General features: G+C 50.5%; 1 protein-coding gene across 9 annotated transcripts in view; it reads left to right on the top strand.

The window, feature by feature from the left end:
- The first annotated feature begins 622 nt into the window (after positions 1-622).
- Positions 623-18,376, top strand: part of CAMKK2 (calcium/calmodulin dependent protein kinase kinase 2) — a 39,790-nt gene continuing 22,036 nt past the window's right edge. For 6 of the 9 annotated variants that reach the window (XR_010318571.1, XR_010318572.1, XM_064272176.1 and 3 more), the window contains exon 1: positions 1,592-1,674. The gene's annotated coding sequence lies outside the window, so the exon portion shown is untranslated. Of the gene's footprint in view, positions 793-1,022; positions 1,091-1,591; positions 1,675-1,851; positions 9,069-18,376 lie in introns of those variants that run through there. The other 3 variants (XM_064272171.1, XM_064272173.1, XM_064272172.1) reach the window with 3 other exon arrangements.

An 18,376-nucleotide genomic window follows, 5' to 3' on the forward strand; every position in this document is an offset into this window, starting at 1 on the left:
TTCTCAGAGTCATAAGTGCCCCAAATGCTTTTCACCAGCCCCAATACATGTTTTTTGGGGGAGAAAATAGAAAAATATAGAACAAGGCATCCACCATTCAGAAGTGACTGTTGCTAACATTTTACTATTTGCTTCAAATCCATTTTTAAGTAAAAGAAATAAAACTTTACAGCGTTCCTTAAGGCTCCCCGACTCTTCTCTGTCCTTGTTTCCTTCCTTGTGGCCCACCGGTATGCCTTTAATGTGTACTCAACCGCCTGGACCTTTTAAAAACGTTTATGTGTCCCTGAACAATATACACTGTGTGGGGTTTAAAAACACAAATTGTGCATCATAGAATATTCTGTGACTTTCTCTTACTCAACATGGTATTTTCGGGATCTCTTCCTGTCGGTACAAATAGATCTAGTGCATTCCTTTTAACCAGTGTGTAGCCTTCCATCAAATGACTAACGTTTTATTTGAAACGGTTGTTTCCAGTTTTTTACTATCCAAACAAATGCCTGTGAGCTGAGTAACTACAGCGGGGTGGTCATGTTATTGGATTCTCTGCATTGTTTGAGTGGCTCTGCAGCCTGGGGATACCAGAAGAGCTAAACAGAAGGGGAAGGAAATCCACCCAGCTGACAAGTCGGCTTCGGACCCTTGATTTATTCTGGCGCTTGACTTTCAACTTTTGATTTCTCTTTGGCAGCTTGGCAGGGTGTAGGGGTAATCTTTGGAAAGAATATATTCGTTCATCAAAAGCAGCTAAGAAGTCTCCACCGGTTTAGCGTAGTGGGGGTTGACCAGGTAAGGTGGGAGTGGGAGGGGAGCACTGCCCCCCCCCAGCAGGAGTCAGTAGGGAGGTGGGGGCGGAAGGGGCTCCCCCGATGGGTGGTGAGCACCAGCTTCAAGCCGCATCCGCTGCAGGCGCCTTCTGCTAGTGAGAAGCCGGGGGTGGGTGCCGGGCCGCGAGGCGGGACCCCGGTCTCCCACTCCCCGGCTTGGAGAACTTTCCGAGACTCCGCGCCCCCCTGCAGGCCGAGGCCGCGCGTCGTCCGCGCTTTTGCCTGAACAAAGAGAGAGCTGCCCGTCCGGCCGACCTCCGGTGGGTGACGCGGCCGCCGCGGGGAGAACAGGGGCAGGTGCGTCCGGGCCAGGCGGAGGCAGGGTCGCAGCCCGGCCCCGCGCTCCCGCCCTGCCCGGGTCCCCCGTCACCGTCCTCCTCGGCCTCCCCGCTACTTTCGCCTCCGCCCGCCCGGCCCCTCCCCTCCCCTCCCCTCTTCCCTCCTCTCCCCTCCCCTCTTCCCTCCCCTCCCCTCCCTCTTCCCTCCCCTCTCCTTCCCTCCCCTCCCCTCCCCTCTTCCCTCCCCTCCCCTCCCTCTTCCCTCCCCTCTCCTTCCCTCCCCTCCCCTCCCCTCTTCCCTCCCCTCTCCTTCCCTCCCCTCCCCTCCCCTCCGGCGCGGGACCAGGCCGGCGGGGGCGCGCGGGCCGGCGGGGGCGCGCGGGCCGGCGGGGGCGCGCGGGCCGGCGGGGGCGCGCGGCGGCAGCCAATCCCCGCGCAGCCCCGGGCGCCGTCGCTCCCCGCCCGCCCGCGCTCCCGCCGGGGCCGCGGACAGCAGCGCGTGGCCGCGCCGAGCCGAACGGAGCCGGGGGCTCGGAGCGCGGGAGGCGGCGGCAGCGCGGAGTCAGGTGAGCGGGCGGGAGCCGGGCCGGGGGCGGAGGATGCGGCAGCCGCAGCCCGGACGCCCTCGCCCTCTTGGGCCGGGGCCAGCGCCGGGATTGGAGACAAAGCCCCGAGGCTGGCACGGGGCTTCCTCCTGGCGGGGACCCCACGTGTGCCTCCTCACGCCTCACCACGTGGGGGGACGTGGCCTCTGGGCGCCCCTTCCCCCGCGTCCTAAAGGCACCGGGGGCCTCGGGGTGGCCTCTTCGGTTGGGCCGCGCCCGGCCCGGGTGGCAGGGGCCGTCCCGGAGTTTGGAGCCGCTGTCACCGGGGCCGGGGCAGGGAAGGATACTGGAGGGGACTAGGCCCACCCCCTCGCGTTTGACAGGTGGGGAAACCTAACGCACGCAGGATAGATTGGGCCACCGCACTTGGAGCAGTCCCACCCCGACACCTGGTCTTGGGGGCAAACCCAGGCCTCGGTGGGTGGGACTCCAGGCGGCGGGACCCTAGATCTGCAGTTCAGGGGACTGGGGGACCTCTGCTGTCCCTCAGTCTGTCCTTTGCTCCTCTCCTCGCAGCCTGAGCCTCCAGGGTGGGTCCTTTTGACCTAAATTCACCTCGGGGCTGCTGCAGGTTGAGAATGCAGCGGCACCTTCCGAGGCACCCCCTGCCTGACTTTCCAGGATGTGGGCCCAGCCCTGCTCTGCGCTGGGTCCCAGTGCAGGGCTGCCCAGCTCCAGCCTGGAGCTATCTCCGGCTCCCGCCCACCCCTTGCACTGACCAGTTTGGGAAGTGGGTGTTTTCACAGCTCAGCCCACTACCCTGGCTGCTTGCAGTTGGCACTGGAGGGGTTGCACCTTAGCCCTTCCAGCTCCCGCAGAAGGTTGGGACAGAGGGATGGCGTTTCCTAACGCTCAGTGTCATCAGCAAGAGAGGGGCACCCTGCCCTGGACTGGGACTGGGATCTGCAGCGTCCATCCTTAGAGGCAGCTATACCTTCCTCAGCCTGGTGTTCCGAATCCCTACAGTCCTAGAGAGAGAAACTTCTCGTCCCCCTGAGCCGTGCAGCCCTTACATTAACTCCCTCTCCCAGCTCTGTCACCAGGGGAAAGAGGATACTTCTGGATCCCATAGGGGAAGGCAGACGTATCAACAAGCGGAAGGCATTTGGGGAGTGTTAGTCTCATCCTCCTACAACCTGTAATTTAAGAATAAGTAGTGTGCATGCTGTCATGAGTCCTGGACTCCCCTTTCCGACCTGACGGCTGCTGATAAAGCCCACCCACCATATAGAAACTCTGGAGCAGTCCTTGGTGATGAGGGCTTGCTGCGTATTTGTGTGGTAAAGAGTAACAGTCGTTTGATGGACTCTTAATTCGGAATAATAACGATAACAATAATGTTAATACCGGTTGCCTTCAGGCTGACTTCAAGTCAACGCCATGTGTGTCAGAGTAGAATTCTGCTCCACAGGGTTTTTAGTGGCTGGTTTTTCAGAAGTAGATTGCCAGACCTTTCTTCCTAGGTGCCCTCTGGGTACACTCAGACCTCCAGCCTTTCAGTTGGCAGCCGAGTGCATCAGCCGTTTGTACCACCGGGGAATAATAATGTTGATAGCTAACATTTATTGAGCTCTTGTTGTGTACCAGGTACTGTGCTGTGTACTGTACTGTCTAGAAGAATCTTTGATCAAAAGAGGGAAAATGCAGAACAGAATTTCAAATTATCCTGCACTCCAGACTTCCTGGAGAAATGGAGACTAGACAAACCCTTGAAATGATTGCCCTGAGATAGTCTTTAACCTTAAACCAAAAATAGCTCTTGAAGTCTTAAAATCAAAAAATAGTTTAGCTTAACTAATAAAAGACGTCTGCCTTGAGAATGGTGCTGTTTTAGAAACTATCTGTATGGGATCAAAGGAGCCCCGGTGGTACAATGGTTAAACATTCGGCTGCTAACAGAAAGGTCAGCGATTTGAACCTGTCAGCCGTTCCTCTGGAGGAAGATGTGGCCATAAAGATTACTGCCTTGGAAGCCCTACAGGGTGGTTCTCCTCTGTCCTGTATGTCACTATGAGTCAGAATTGGCTCAGTGGTAATGAATTTGGTTGGGTATGTGGGATCAAACTGACAACAACAACTTGAAAGATTAGGTAGGAAACTTAGGGAGCAGTAGGTTTATGTTAGTGGGGGAGGAAGAACTCAGAAAAGGAGGGTGAGGATGGTTGCACAACTTGAAGAATGTAATCAGTGTCACTGAACTGTACTTGTAGAAACTGTCGAATTGGTGTACCTTTTGCTGTGTGTATTGTCAACAACAATGACAAAAAAACCTCTATGAGACAGGGATTTTTATGCCCATTCTAGAAATGAGGAAATTGAGGCTTCCAACAATTCTGCAGTGTTGCTTGCATTTAAACCCACTGCTGTTGAGTTGATTCTGACCCACAGAGACAGGGCAGAACTGACCCACAGGGTTTCCAAGGCTGTAAATCTTTTTTTGTGCTTTCAGTTAAAGTTTACAGCTCAAGTTAATTTCTCATTCAAAAATTTATACACATTGTTTTGTGACGTTGGTTGCAACCTCCACAATGTGACAGCACGCTCTCCTTTTCCACCCCAGGTTCCCGGTGTCCATTTACCCGGTTCCTGTTCCTTCCTGCCTTCTCGTCCTGCTTTTGGGCAGGAGTTGCCCATTTGGTCTTGTATATTTGATTGAACTAAGAAGCATGTTCCTCATGTGTGTTATTTTTTGTTTTATAGGCCTGTCTAATTTTGTCTGAAAAGTGGGCTTTGGGCATGGCTTTAGTTCTGGGTTAGCAGAGTGTCTGGGGGCCATAGTTTTGGGGGTTCCTCCAGTCTCTGTCAGACCAGTAAGTGTGGTCTTTTTCCATGAATTTGAATTCTGTTCTACATTTTTCTGCTCTGTCTGGGACTCTTTGTTGTGATCCCTGCAAGGCTGTAAATCTTTATGACAGCAGACTGCCCCATCTTTCTCCTACGGAGCAGCTGGTGGGTTTGAACCTCTGACCTTCTGGTTAGCATCCAACTGCTTTAACCACTGCGCCACCAGGGCTCTTCTACTAGCAGTTGTTGTCGTTAGGTGCTGTCAAGTCAGTTACAACTTATAGTGACCCTGTGTACTACAGAACAAAACACTGTTCAGCCCTGCGCCATCCTCACGATCGTTGTTATGCTTTAGCCCATTGTTGCAGCCACTCTATCAGTCCATCTCATTGAGGGTCTTCATCTTTTTCGCTGACCCTCCACTTTATCAAGCATGATGTCCTTCTCCAGGGACTGGTCCCTCCTGATATACTCGTCCAAAATATGTGAGATGAAGTCTCGCCATTTTTTGGTTCTAAGGAGCATTCCGCTGATTTGTTCTTCTTCCAAGACAGGTTTCCAAGACAGATTTGTTCGTAGTATATGGTATATTCAATATTCTTCACCAATACCGTAATTCAAAGACATTGGTTCTGCTTCGGTCTTCCTTATTCATTGTCCAGTGTTCACATGCATATGAAGCAATTGTAAACACCATGGCTTGGGTCAAGTCCTTAAGGTGACATCTTTGCCTTTAACACTTTAAAGAGGCCCTGTTTTATAGATGGGTTCAGAGAGGTTAAGGAACTTGCTCAGGGTTACACAGCCAGCCCAGGCATGTCAGGTCCCAGAGCCTTTGTGCTTTAGCACCTGTTGTAGAGCAGGGGCTTTGTTTGGCTGAGCCAGCATATGAGGGTGCAGAGCTAAGTGGGCATGGTGCTGGTGCAGAGTGACGTGGGCATGTCTTTGCCCTGGGGCTGTTAGTGGGCCGGTAGCCAAATATATTCCCTAATAACTATGCAGCAGTTCTCATCAGAGGCGGTCCCGCCCTCTTGGGGAGCATTTGGAAAAGCGTGGGGGCAACTTTTGGTCGTTGAAATGATGCTGAGCTCTCCTGCTTTTGGCGTTAGGAGCCAGGGATGACAAACGTCCAGCCAGCAGGCCAGTCCCACAGCCCGAAGAATTGCCTTGCCATAAATGCCAGCTGTGCCCTGTTGAGAAACATCCCAGGAACGGAGGAAGCTGAGCACAGTGGGGGCCTGAGGCAATCCTTTCTGATGGTGTGAATCCAGGAGGCTGCCTGGAGGAGGTGTCGTTTGTGCTGTTTGTGCTGTGCTTCAAAAGACGGGTTAAAAAGCAGAGATTGAATGGGGTTGGGGGAGGGTTGGACAGGATGATCTGGCAGAAGGAGTTTTCTGCAGTAAACAAGGCCCCACCCTTGGAATTTTGTCTGAGACCTCCCTCCTTGAGAGCCTCAGCCTGGATCCAAGATGGGGCAGCTGGTGGGTGGGGAGGCATCTTTCTGGGGAGGAAGGGATGGGTGGATGAGGCAGGTCAAGTGTGTTTTCAAGGCATTTAGTCTCAAATTTTAACATGGGCCACAGAGTTACACTTACCCCATCATGAACCCATTTTATAGAAGGGCTTGGAGAGGCTAAGTAACTTGTACAGGGTCACCAGAACCTTCGTCCCCCTGGCATGACTTTTTCTGGCAGCTTTGGGAAGCATATGGTTCCTATTTCGTTTCCTGATCCCAGTGACTTTGGGCAAATGCTATTTCAGATTTTCCCTTGAGTCAGAGGGCCTTGTATTGCTATTTTTTTGCAGGTGTTTTGTTTCCCAAAAGGTCCTGCCTTTTAGACCAGGTGGGGGACGCTGGATAACTTCACTACGTTTGCAGGGAGCACGTGGTGGGCGAATGGTTCTAGAAATCAACAGAGGCCAGTTTCCTGGGCCTAGGCTTTAGGGGGTCTCTCAGTTCCACCCTCACTTTCCCCTGGCGAGAAGTGGAGCTCCCTCTTCAAGCCCACTGCCTCCGGGGTCACTTGTGGTCATTGTTGTTAGGTGCCACCGAGTCGATTTCACCTCATAGGGATGCTGTGTGACAGAGCAGAACTACCCCACAGGGTTTTCCAGGCTGTAATCTTTATGGGAGCAGATCATCAGGTGTGTCTCCCACAGAGCCGCTGGGTGGGTTCATGCCTCCAACCTGTTGGGCAGCAGCTGAGCACTTAACCATTGCGCCACTGCAATCATTAGGAGCATCTTCTTCAGGGAGGGTCCAGATTTCATGCGATTCCATCCTTTTCAGTCATGATGATTCGTTACATGTAGGTAGGCCCCCACGCGATTCCATTGGCACACACCGTAAAACCTGCAAAAGTCAGAACATGTGTAAGGTGGAAACCTGTCAGAGCAGAAAAGCTCAAATATTTCCCGCTAGTAGAGAGCGATAGACTGCACCCTGTCAAAGGCGGAAAACTGGCGAGACCCAGAAAAACAAGGTAGTCCGTTGAGTTCCAGCTCTCACAGGTGTCACTGTATTTTGTGAGGCTTTTTCCAGGGAAGTAAGTCCACAAAGTAGCAGAAGCCTCCCTGATGGGTGAGGCTGCAACCCTGTGGCCACCCAGAGCCCGCCAGACTCGTGGAGCACTGCACCAGGAATGGCCAAAAGGAGGCGCAACCGAGTGGTGCTAAGAGCTGAGCTGGGAGCGAGCCCAGCTGGTCAGCCCTCCTGCTTACAGGTGGGGAAGTGGAGCACGGAACAGAAGGGAGATGGTGGTCTACACATTGTGTGCTGGGTGCTTCTTTCTTTTTCAGCATTTTATTGTATTTTCGGTGAAGGTGTATGCAGCAAAACAGGCTCCCATTGCAACGGTTTCTGCACGTATTGTTTGGTTACATTGGATACCTTCTTCACATGGGCTCAACATTCTCATTATCTCTGTTCTAGATGTTCTGTCCCCATTAACCCAGCTTCGCCGCCCCCCAGCCTTCTCATCTCTGCTTTAGAGTAACTGTTGACCCATTGCTGGCCACTCTCATGTAGAAGATTGGCTCTTTCCAGCCAGCTGCTAGGCAGGTCATGGTGGCTCCATTTTCCAAATGAGAAAAGTCAAGGCTTGGGATCCCCTGGGGCTCACTGATGAACTGAGCTGCTGTGATGGGCCGTGGAAAAAGTTGGAAACAATAACAGTGATGGTCGCACAATGTCATGACTGCAGTTAACGTCACTCAGTTGTACATGTGAAAAACGTCGAGATGGCAGATGGTTTGTTACATACCTGTTTACCACAATATAACAAAAAAGAAGCAGCAGCCCTGGTGGCACAACGGTTAAGTACTCGTCAGCAGACCAGAGGGTTGGCGATTTGTACCCACCCAGCAGCTCCAAGGGAGAAATTCCTGGAGATCTGGTTTTGTAAAGATTACAGCCTGGAAAACCCCATGGGACAGTTCTACTCTGTCACATGGAGTCGCCATGAGTTGAAATTGACTTGACGGCACCCAGTAACAACAAAAAGATCCCCTGGGATGTGTATAGAGGGCAGCAGGATGGTTCAGTGGTAGAATTCTCACCTTCCACGTGGGTAACCCAGGTTCAATTCCTGGCCGATGCACCTCGTGCGCAACCACCACCCGGCTGCCTGTGGAAGCTTCTGTGCTGCTGTGATACTGCATAGACTGAGGTGGGCCAGGAAGAAAGGCCTGGCAACCTACTTCCAAAAACTAGCCAGTGAATACCTTATGGGTCACAACGGTTTGATCTGCAGCCGACCACGTGGATGATGCGGGACAGGATGCAGCATTTCCCCCCCTTCTGCGTGGGGTCACCACGTGTTGGGGCCAACTCCACGCCAGCTGACGACGTAACTGAAGTGTGTATAGCCCCCAGCACACCCTCTAACCCTGAGCTCCTTTGTCTCCCCCCCATACGCTGACCAGTGAGGCCTGTTTTCTTGCAGATAGGAGCCCAGCCCGCCTTCGCCGGGAGCTTATGACATGAAGATAGTTTCCAAATGGCTTTCCTATTTGAAAAATACTCTGCTGTTGTTGTAGTAAAGTTTGTATAACACAACGTTTGCCAGTTCAGCATTTTCCAGGTGCACAGTCTAGTGACATCTTTTACATGAATCATGTTGTGGATCTGTGAAAAACAAGATTTTGAATTAGCGTTTATTGTTTTTTCCTCCTTCCCTGATTGGACCCCTTCGTCAACAAAACAAAGCTAACCCACTGCAGGTGAGAGCCTTTAGACAGGGTTGAAATGGGAACGGATTTCTGTTAACCGCCAGTTTTCAGTTTCAGCTGTGTTTGTAATGTTGCCGCGGGATTATTTTTCCAATTCTGAGACATTTCATGCCTAGACAGAAACCAAAGTTTTGTTTCATTTTTGGTTTTGATTGGCGTGTTTTTGGAAGGCTGGAAGGATGCCAAGAAGGGGATGGAGACAGACCGGAGCCAGGAACTGACTGAGCCCTGAAACTTTGCTGAGCATTCTTTCAACTTGTGCTTTTTGGGGAGCCCCTGAAAAGCCTGCCTTGCAGACCAGAGGGACATTGGGTCTCACCTCGTTCTCCACGGGCTCCCAGGTGGGTGGTCTGTGAATGTTGGGGAGCCCTTAGAAAAAGACAAAAGGAACATCCTAGCATCGTTTCCCTTTTGAAAAGGGGAAGAATTCTCAGATTCTGCTATGCGCCCACTCCCACCCCACCCGAAAGCTGCTGAGCAACTATTTTTATGTTGCCTCTTTTTAGCCTGGTTGCTTCTGTAAATAGTGAGAGATGGCAGTTACGGAGATAATAGTGCTAATTCCGACCTGGGGCAGAGAGACGGATGTGTACCCCGAGGAGATGGGGGGCAGGTCAGAGGTCTTGCCCCTCTGCCCATGTGATTAGCATGGGTAGGACCTGAGAGGGTAGGGAAAGGCATGGCTGATAGTGCCCCGGATAAGGCTGTGGATAGAGAAGTTTAAATGGGGAACCAGTGACTTGGGTGGGGAGTGGGGGGCAGGGTACAGGTGGAGAGAAGACCTTCCTTTGGGGCTTAGTAAAGGTACATTGGGTTTTGCCTTCAAGTGTCTGGCAGAAAAACTAAAAAACCATAGCGACCCTACAGGACAGGGCAGAACTGCCCCAGAGAGTTTCTATGAAGCACCTGGTGGATTCGAACCGCTGACCTTTTGGTTAGCAGCCGTAGCTCTTGACCACTACACCACCAGAGTTTGGCAGAGAGGGATGTTACTTAGATTTATCCCAGACAGTTTTCCCCTCTGGGTGCCAGGTGTGGGAGTCAGGCTGGGTCCAGCCCCCCAGCTGGTGTTGCTGTGTGCAGAGCCCCAGGGAGGGGAGCTAGCTTTAGCATGACCTCCAAATGGCAGGCAAGAAGGAGAAGGGCCGTGGGTGGGCAAGACATGCAGAATGTTGGGGTAGAAGTTTTCTTCTGGTTAGCAATGGAAATTCCAGTTGTTTCCCTGCGTTTTCCTTTGGCTCAATGAAGGATTAGGAGAGATTTAGTGAGAAGAGAGTAGGGCAGGCAGATGGTTCCTGCCTTCTCCCCAACTCCCTCCAGATACACCCCTACACCCCACACTCTTTCACTCCCTCCCTCCCTCCAAGCCTGGGTGGCATGGGGTGCCTGTCTAGGGCACTATCTATACCCCACTATCCATAGGCAACAGACACTGCCAAAGAATGCCTCAGACAGTCGAGGCTGACCCAACAGCATTTCTGCTCTGTGAGGGAGTGTCCAGGGCCCAGGAACCAAGCACTGGGCTGCATGCAGGAACCAGGACACCTGGGTTCTTGTCCCCACCCAGCTGTGTACCTGTTGGGTGGTCTGTAAGCCTCAGCAGCCTTGTCCCCAGCACCTAGCGTGTGAGCTAGGAGAGCTGAGTGTGTGTGCGTGTGTTCTGACAGGTAAACCAGTACCGGAAGGTACGTGCGTGCTTGGTTTTTCATTTTGTAAGAGGGACGCATACGGACACAGGATAGAACGGAAGATGAAAAGAGATAGCGTGGTGGGAGTAATGATGAAAAGCTTTGTTTTAGTAAAATGAAAGTAGATCGAGGGGCTTGAACTTGGTAATAACTAAAGTCCGTTCTTAGCAACAGCTCACATTTAGTGAACGTCACTTGTGCAGGGGCCTGTGTGTGTGTATACGCGCTAGCACATTTAAGCTTGTAACGCTTCCCAAGGTCACATTGCTAGGGAGAAGGTTTGGGGTCAGGTCTGTGGCCGAATCCTAATCACTCTGTACCACCTCTTGAGGAGCCTTTGGTTTTAAACCTGTGCTCTCTCAGAGCAATTTGTTTCTTTGCCCACTTGCTAGCTGTGTAATCTCGTGCAAGGCACTCAGGCTGTCTGTGCTTCAGTTTCCTCCCTCGTGAAAAAGGGATAATAGCGGGACCTGATTGTAAGGTTGTTGTGACTATTAATAGAAATAACACTAAAAGGCTGGCCATGACAATTTCTACATTTATGATGACCGCAGCTGCTACTACTGTTAGTAGATTCTGGTATTGAAAGTGCTAGTCAGTTTCTTCCCCTCCCCATCCTTCATTTTTTTAAGATTAGAAAAAAAGCTTTGGAAGTGTTGGCTTCTGCCCGAGCATCAAGGTGAAGGCTGCAAGGGGACTTGGTGGCTGCCTGGCAATTAGGCCTGGATGGGAGCCTTCAGTAGTAGGGAACTGAACACCCAACGGGGAATTTGGTGGAGAAGTATTTCTGTTAGTCATCCTTGTATCATCTGTCATTCAGGACTCTTAGCTGTAAGTGACAAAACTGATTGCAAACTGGCTTAAGCAAAAAAGGAAATTAGCTCATGTTGGTTATATGGACTTCAGGCATGGCTAGATCCAGGTGCTCAAACAATGTCTCCACCCTCAGCTTTTCCATTGCCTCTTTTCTGTCTCTGTTGACTTCATTCTGAGGCAGATTCCTCCCAGCTCCTGGTAACTCCACGAGTACATATCCAGAGGTCATGAGAAAGACAGGCATTCTTCCTTCTCAACACTTCCACAGAGTCCCAGAATTAGTGTCAGTGGAAAAACTTGGGTCACCCATTCACTCTTGAATCAATCACTTGGCCAGAACAGTTGATGCCCCATTGGCCAGGCTTGAGCCATATACAAACCCCTGAAGCTGATGACGGGTCAGCTCCATGGGGTCATCTCTCACATGAAGGAGTGAGTTCCCAGAAATAAATCGGGCTGCTGTTATCAGAATAAAGGCAAATAGATTCTAGGCTAGCTTCTGGCCTTCCTAGCCGCCTTGGGATGGGTGACATAAACAACCACCTTCAGCCAATATTTATTGAGTGCCAGCAGTGTTCTAGAAAGTTCTAGGCTCTGGAGTTCACCTGTAAACAAGAGAGGCAAAGCCGAGGCTCTTGTGAGTAAGTCAGATCAGTTAATTTTCTGAGCACTGTGAGACCCAGTGCCTTCCCTCCCTCCCTGCTCAAACACAGATAGAGGTCCCAGGAAGGCAGAGGAATGGGCTGTAGGCTCCCCTTTGTTGGGAAATTTGGCACAGCCTGGACTTTACTCAGGCTACGATATGTAGGCATTGTGAGGACGTACTTGTGTATTTTGGTCCTTTCCTGAAAAACTCAGGCCAATTTTAGCTCTGCCCGGAACTGCTGCATGACTTTGGACAAACCAGTAAATCTTTCTCAGCCTTCGTTTGTTTTCTCACTGGTGAGATGAAATGGTTGGAGCAGGTGACCACGATGTATGCCCTTTTTAATACTAACATCCGGTGACTCCCCAGACAGGGGCCTCACACACAGACTCCTGTCCTGAGGTGTGGAAAAGGAGAGGGTGGTAACATGGCACTCAGCCCAAGCAACGAGGAGCAGCGACAGGGAGTGGTGAGGGCTGTGGCGTGCCAGCAAGTGCGTTCCCTTTCTCAGGCTGCCGTGTGTTGTTGTCAGGAGAGAACATGGGCCCGGTGCTCTCTGTGTCCAGTTCTTTAAGAGAATCCGGATATGTAGATTTTTATCAGATCTTCTGGCTCTTAAACATGGACATCTAATTCGAGTAGTTTTAAATGTGGTGTAAGCCAAACACAGCGTGTCCACGACCAGATGTTACTCGAGAGTCCGTATTTGCAAGCTTTCTGCTCTCAGGACTGATGGGGATGGTTCCATGGACTCTAACACCGGAGTGTCTGACAAAGATGGGGCTCTGTCTTTGGGGAGACAGTTGGTTTTCAGTGCCCCTGAGCTAGAAGGGATTCCAGGAGGGAGGGTCAGGAGACCTGGTGTCATTGCCCAGCTGTACCAAGGCCCCGAGTTACCGCCTGTTTTAGGCATTTAGTGCTGCTGTAACCGAAATACCACAAGTGGGCAGCTTTAACGAAGAAAAGTTTATTCTCTCACAGTCCAGTAGGTTAGAAGTCTGAATTCACGACGCTGGCTCCAGGGGAAGGCTTTCTCTGTCTTTTGGCTCTGGAGGAAGGTCCTTGTCATGAGTTTTCCCTCGGTCTAGGAGCATCTCAGCGTAGGAACCTCAGGTCCAAAGGATGTGCTCTGCTCCTGGCACAGCTTTCTTGGTGGCATGAGGTCCCCATGTCTCTCTGCTTGCTTCTCTCTTTTATATCTCAGAGGAGATTGGCTTAAGACGCTACCTAATCTCGTAGACCTCATCAATATAACTGCCGCTAATCTATTTTATTACATCATAGTGATAGATTTACAAGATATAGGGAGATCACATCAGAAGATAAAATGGTAGACAGTCTTTCAAGGGAAACCATGACCTAGCCATTCAATCCATGACACCATCTTCACCTGGGATATTCCAGGTGGCATCAGACCTCAACACTGCCTCCCAGGTCTCACCCTCGAGCACTGGAAGACACCCCTGAGTCCACAGCCTCCGAGGCAGGCAGCGCTTCCATGCCAGGTGGTGGGCACCTAGAGGGTCCCTGCGTCTTGGCCCTGGGCCGCTCTTTCTGCTCTCTCATCAGTTTCCTACAAAGCACTCCTGCTCTGGCCCTTACAGCTTCCCTTGCGTTCATGGGGCCTGCCTTCTGTCCTCTCCTCTCTCCCACCCCCTTCCTCTCTCTCAGAAGCCCTTTCCTCTCTCAGAAGTGCTTTCCTCTACCTGAAACAAGCTCCTGCCCACTCAGCACCTACTCACCTGTCAGTCTCAGCCTAGAGAGAATGTCCTCAAGAGGCTCTCCTTGACCTGCCCCTCCCATTCAGATCTCAGCAGGTCCCTCTGTTAGTCTCTCTCTTTTAATCGTTTTATTGTGGTAAAATATGTATAACAATGTCTTAGTTATCTAGTCTGCTGTAATAGAAATACCGCAAGGGAATGGCTTTAAAAAACAGAAGTTTATTCTCTCATACTCTAGGAGGCTAAAGTCCAAATTCAGGGCACCAGCTCCCAGGAAAGTCTTTCTCTCTGTTGGTTCTAGGGAAAGATCCTTGTCATCAGTCTTCCCTGGTCAAAGAGCTTCTCCGTGCAGGGACCCCGGGGTCCAAAGGAGGTGCTGTGCTCTCTGTACTTCTTTCCTGGTGGTATGAGGTCCCTACCTGTCTGCTCTCTATCTCTTGTAAGATAAAAGGTGATGCAGGCCACAGCCAAGGGAAACTCTCCTTACATAGGATCAGGGCTGTGACCTGAGTAAGGGTGTTGCATCCCACCTTAACCCTCTTTAACATAACCTAATCTTGCCTCATTAACCACAGGCAGAGATTGGAGTTTCCAACACCATAGGATAATCACATCAGATTACAAAATGGTAGACAGCCACACAATACTGGGAATCATGGCCTAACTAAGTTGACACACATTTTGGGAGGACACAATTCAATCCATAACAAACAACAAATTTGCCATTTTAACCATTTTCACTTGTACAGTTCAGTGACATTAATTACATTTGGCATGTTGTGCTGCCATCATCACCATCCATTTGCAAAACTTTTCCATCACCCGAAACAAACTGAGTGCCCCTTAAGCATTAATAATAATAATAATAAAAAGAAACCAAACCAGTGTCGTCAAGTTTCTGTTCATGGCGACCCCACGTATCAGAGTAGAGCTGTGACTCACAGGGTTTTCAATGGGTGATCTTTTGGAAGTAGATTGCCAGGCCTTTCTTCCGAGGTACTTCTGAGTAAATTCTGTTGACCTTTCAATTAATAGCCTAGCACTTAACTCTTTGTACTGCCGCGGGACTCCCTTTAAGCAATGTTGTTGTTAGGTGATGTTGACTGCCTGGTCCTGCGCCATCCTCACAATCGTTACTGTGTTTGAGACCATTATTGCAGCCACTGTGTCAGTCAGTCCATCTCATTGAGGGTCTTCCTCTCTTTCGCTGACCTGCCTTACCAAGCATAATGTCCTTTGCCAGGGACTGGTCCCTCCTGACAACATGTCCAAAATACGTGAAATGAAGTCTTGCCATCCTTGCTTTAAGGAGTGTTTTGGGTGTATTTCTTCCAAGACAAATTTGTTCATTCTTCTGGCAATCGACGGTATATTCAATATTCTTCGCCAACACCGTAATTCAGAGGCATCAATTCTTTGGTCTTCCTTATTCATTGTCCAGCTTTCACATGCACGTGAGGCAATTGAAAAGACCACAGCTTGGGTCAGGCGCACCTTAGTCCTCAAAGTGACATCTTTTTAACCCTTTTTAACACTTCCTGTTATTCTGTTTTAAGGCATGCTGTTACCTCCCTGTTATTCCCTTTGAAAGCACCCTGTTTTTCTCCCCCAGTTTGTGCTTAGAGATTCACTTGTGTGTCCACTTTTAAAATGTCTGTTTCCATCACTAGACTGTCAGTCCCTCAAGGGCAAAAGCCACATATGTTTTGTTTTCCCGGCACACAGTAGGTCTCCAGTAGTTATTCATTGACAGAACAGATGAATGTCTTCTAGGACCTGCTTGGCCTTGGTTCCTCACGTGAGAGAGAAAGTGGCGGGTGGAGCCTGTTATCCCCAGGAACATGCCGTCCCTGGCCTTGACAGGGATCCGTGGGGCTATTTCAGGCCGCTTTGTTGCCCCATGGTGCCCAGACAAGGCAACCTCAGGGGACCCTGTCCTGGGTTTGGGGGCTCGCCCTGGCACACTCCTCGGCCTCGTGCTGCGCTGCAGCTCCCGGGGTGGCTTTGCAGAGGAGCTTTGCATTTGGGGGAGTAGGTGTGGGTGGAAGCGGCCCCTGGAAATGGGGAAGCGTTTCCTAGAGGCCTGTGCCACTTGGCTCACTGGCAGAGGAAGGAGCATTTCCCTCACCTTGGCCCTGAGCCCGGGCCATCTGCTCCAGGAAGGGTCTAGTGGCTGCCATCTGTCCAGCTCTCCGGGAGGAGAGCTCAGGGGTGGTCGGGGAAGCCTTCAGGGCCGGGCTCTGCTTGCGTTGCACGGGGAAGGACCCAGGGCTGAGGCTAGAGGTGCTGGGCAGCAGACTCTTGGCCTTTTGTCAAACCCAAGCAGCCTTGTGGAGACACCCTCTCACCCTGCCTGAGATGGAACGCTAAGCAGCCCCCCTCGCGGAAGGCCTGTGAGGAGTCAGCGCCGAAGGCCAGGGAGCAGTTAGCCCGCTGCTTGGCGCACCATCAATGCCCAGTTGAAAGTTAGCGATTGCTGTTGTATGCAAAAGATGGTGTTTTGTACTTTTTTTTCCTCTTAAGCAGAGTATTGGTGTCATTGATCAGGTCCTTTTGGGTCTGTGAACCTTAAACCATTCAGAACACTGGCTCGGAATCTGTAGGGGGTCACTGAGTTCTGGACAGATCTCCATGAGCCTCGCTACAGACCCCAGCCGCCTCCAGGGGCCTGAACAGCCCCGAGGCCAGGCTCTCGGGAGCTCCTTTGCCCTGAGACCTGGTACACCTGCCTGCCCCACTCCTGTGCAGACACCCACCTCCTTCCCAGATGGCACATTCTTCCTTCTTCCTCCTCCAGACCTGAAAGGCCAAGGCTCCCAGCAGAGACTGGAGGGGGACCTGGGCAGGACACCAGCTTGCCAAGGAGACTGATTAAAAGCAGCTTTGCTGGGGCGGATGGCTCGGTGTCCTTGGCTGGAGTAGAAATCGATAAGCAATTGTTTTTCTCTTGGCAAGAAGAAAATTCTCCATTAATTGTTTCTCAGGTGCTGCCAGGGCTCAGTTTCTTTTTAGGAATTCTCAGAGCAATAGTAGCAGGTATTTATTGAAAGAATAGCCTTATAAGCATTAACCCAGTGCCAGGCATGAGACCGAGTGCTTATCCCATTTAATCCGCACAGCTGTTGGGTGGGTGCCCATTTTCCAGATGAGAAGACTGAGGCTGAGAGAGGCTAAGTCCCTTGTTTGCTGTGAGCCAGCATATGGATGAGCCCAAGTACTCAAACTTCAAGGGTCCAGGAGAGGAGATCATAAAAAGAATATGTAAAATAACAGCAGCCGGGGCCACAGAGAACATTGACCTTGGGTCATGTTCTTTCATTGATAAAGAAGCCAAGGTGTGAACATAGCTAATGATTTCTTTCTTAGATGCAGTAAGACATGGGTAGAGGGATTTGAAGACAGAACCAACCTTTGCCCCATATGATCCCATGACTCCATCATGGTTACAGTTCTATTTTTTTTTATTAAACATATACAGATTTATTATTACATTTTCTAATATAATCAGTTTTCAGCACCCCCTGCCTTTCCAGGATAAGAACCTCTTTTTTAAAATTTTTATTTTGTTGTTGTTGAGCATATACACAGCAGAACATGCACCAATTCAACAGCTTCTACGTGTACAATTCAATGACACTGATTACGTCCTTCGAGTTGTGCGACCATTCTCACCCTCTGTTTCTGAGTTGTTCCTCCTCCATTCACATAAGCTACTGCCCACTAAGGTTTCTGTCTAATCTTTTGAGTTGCTGTGGTCTCTTTGATCCCACATAGATAGTTCTTTAAAGAGCATAATGCTCAAGGTCGACATTGTTTACTAGTTAAGCTATTGCTTGGTTTTAAGAAGACTTCAGGGGATATTTTTCGTTTAAGTTTTAAAGATTATCTTAGGGTTGCTTCAGGGGTTCATCCAGCCCCCTTGTGCACATGATATACAAGTAAAAGTAGATATAAAACAAACAAACAAACAAAAAAACCCATTGGCGTGGAGTTGATTCTGACTCTTAGCAACTCTGTAGGATGGAGTAGCACTGCCCTGTAGGGTTTCCCCGGAGTGGCTTGTGGGATTCGAATTGCCCAGCTTTTGGTTAGCAGCCAAGCTCTTAACCACTGTGCCACCAGGGTTCCAAAAGTAAATACAGTAAAAAGTAAATCCTTCCCACCTCTGCAAACCGGTAGTCCTTCCTTGAGGTGGCCACCGTTACCCTCTTCTGTGTGTGTGTATCCTTCCAGAAATATTCGGTGCAGGTACTGTCATGTACAGACAGATGTCCCTTCTCCCCCTACGCTGACAGTGGAGTACTGATGCTTACTTTCTTTTGGGTAAGGGTGTGTCTTGGAGCTAATTCATATTAGGACATATAGAGCCACCTCGCTTTGTAAACAAATTTTTCTCCTGGGGCGGATATACTTTGTTTTGTGTATTCAGTCCCCTGTGGGTGGTGATTTAAAACCAGGCTACCTGAATTATCTTGTACATGCATCATCGTGGACCTGTGTGAGGCTGGCTCGTAGAATAAATACACAGGTATGGAGTTGCTGAGTCAGAGGGTGGAGTGCGTGGAATTTTATTAGATGGTATACATTTCCCTCCATCAGGGTGCTTCCAGTTTCTTCTCCCACCGGCCATACGTGAGAGTGGCCGCTTCGCCATAGCCTGAGACCTGGACACCAGAGTAGTGTTATAACATTTTGTCTTTGCCATTCTGACAGAGATGAGCCCTGGTGGCACAATGGTTAAGTGCTCAGCTGCTAACCGAAAGGTTGGAGGTTCAAAC

This window comes from Loxodonta africana, chromosome 19 (assembly GCF_030014295.1).
Source record: "Loxodonta africana isolate mLoxAfr1 chromosome 19, mLoxAfr1.hap2, whole genome shotgun sequence".
Classification (NCBI taxonomy): domain Eukaryota; kingdom Metazoa; phylum Chordata; class Mammalia; order Proboscidea; family Elephantidae; genus Loxodonta; species Loxodonta africana.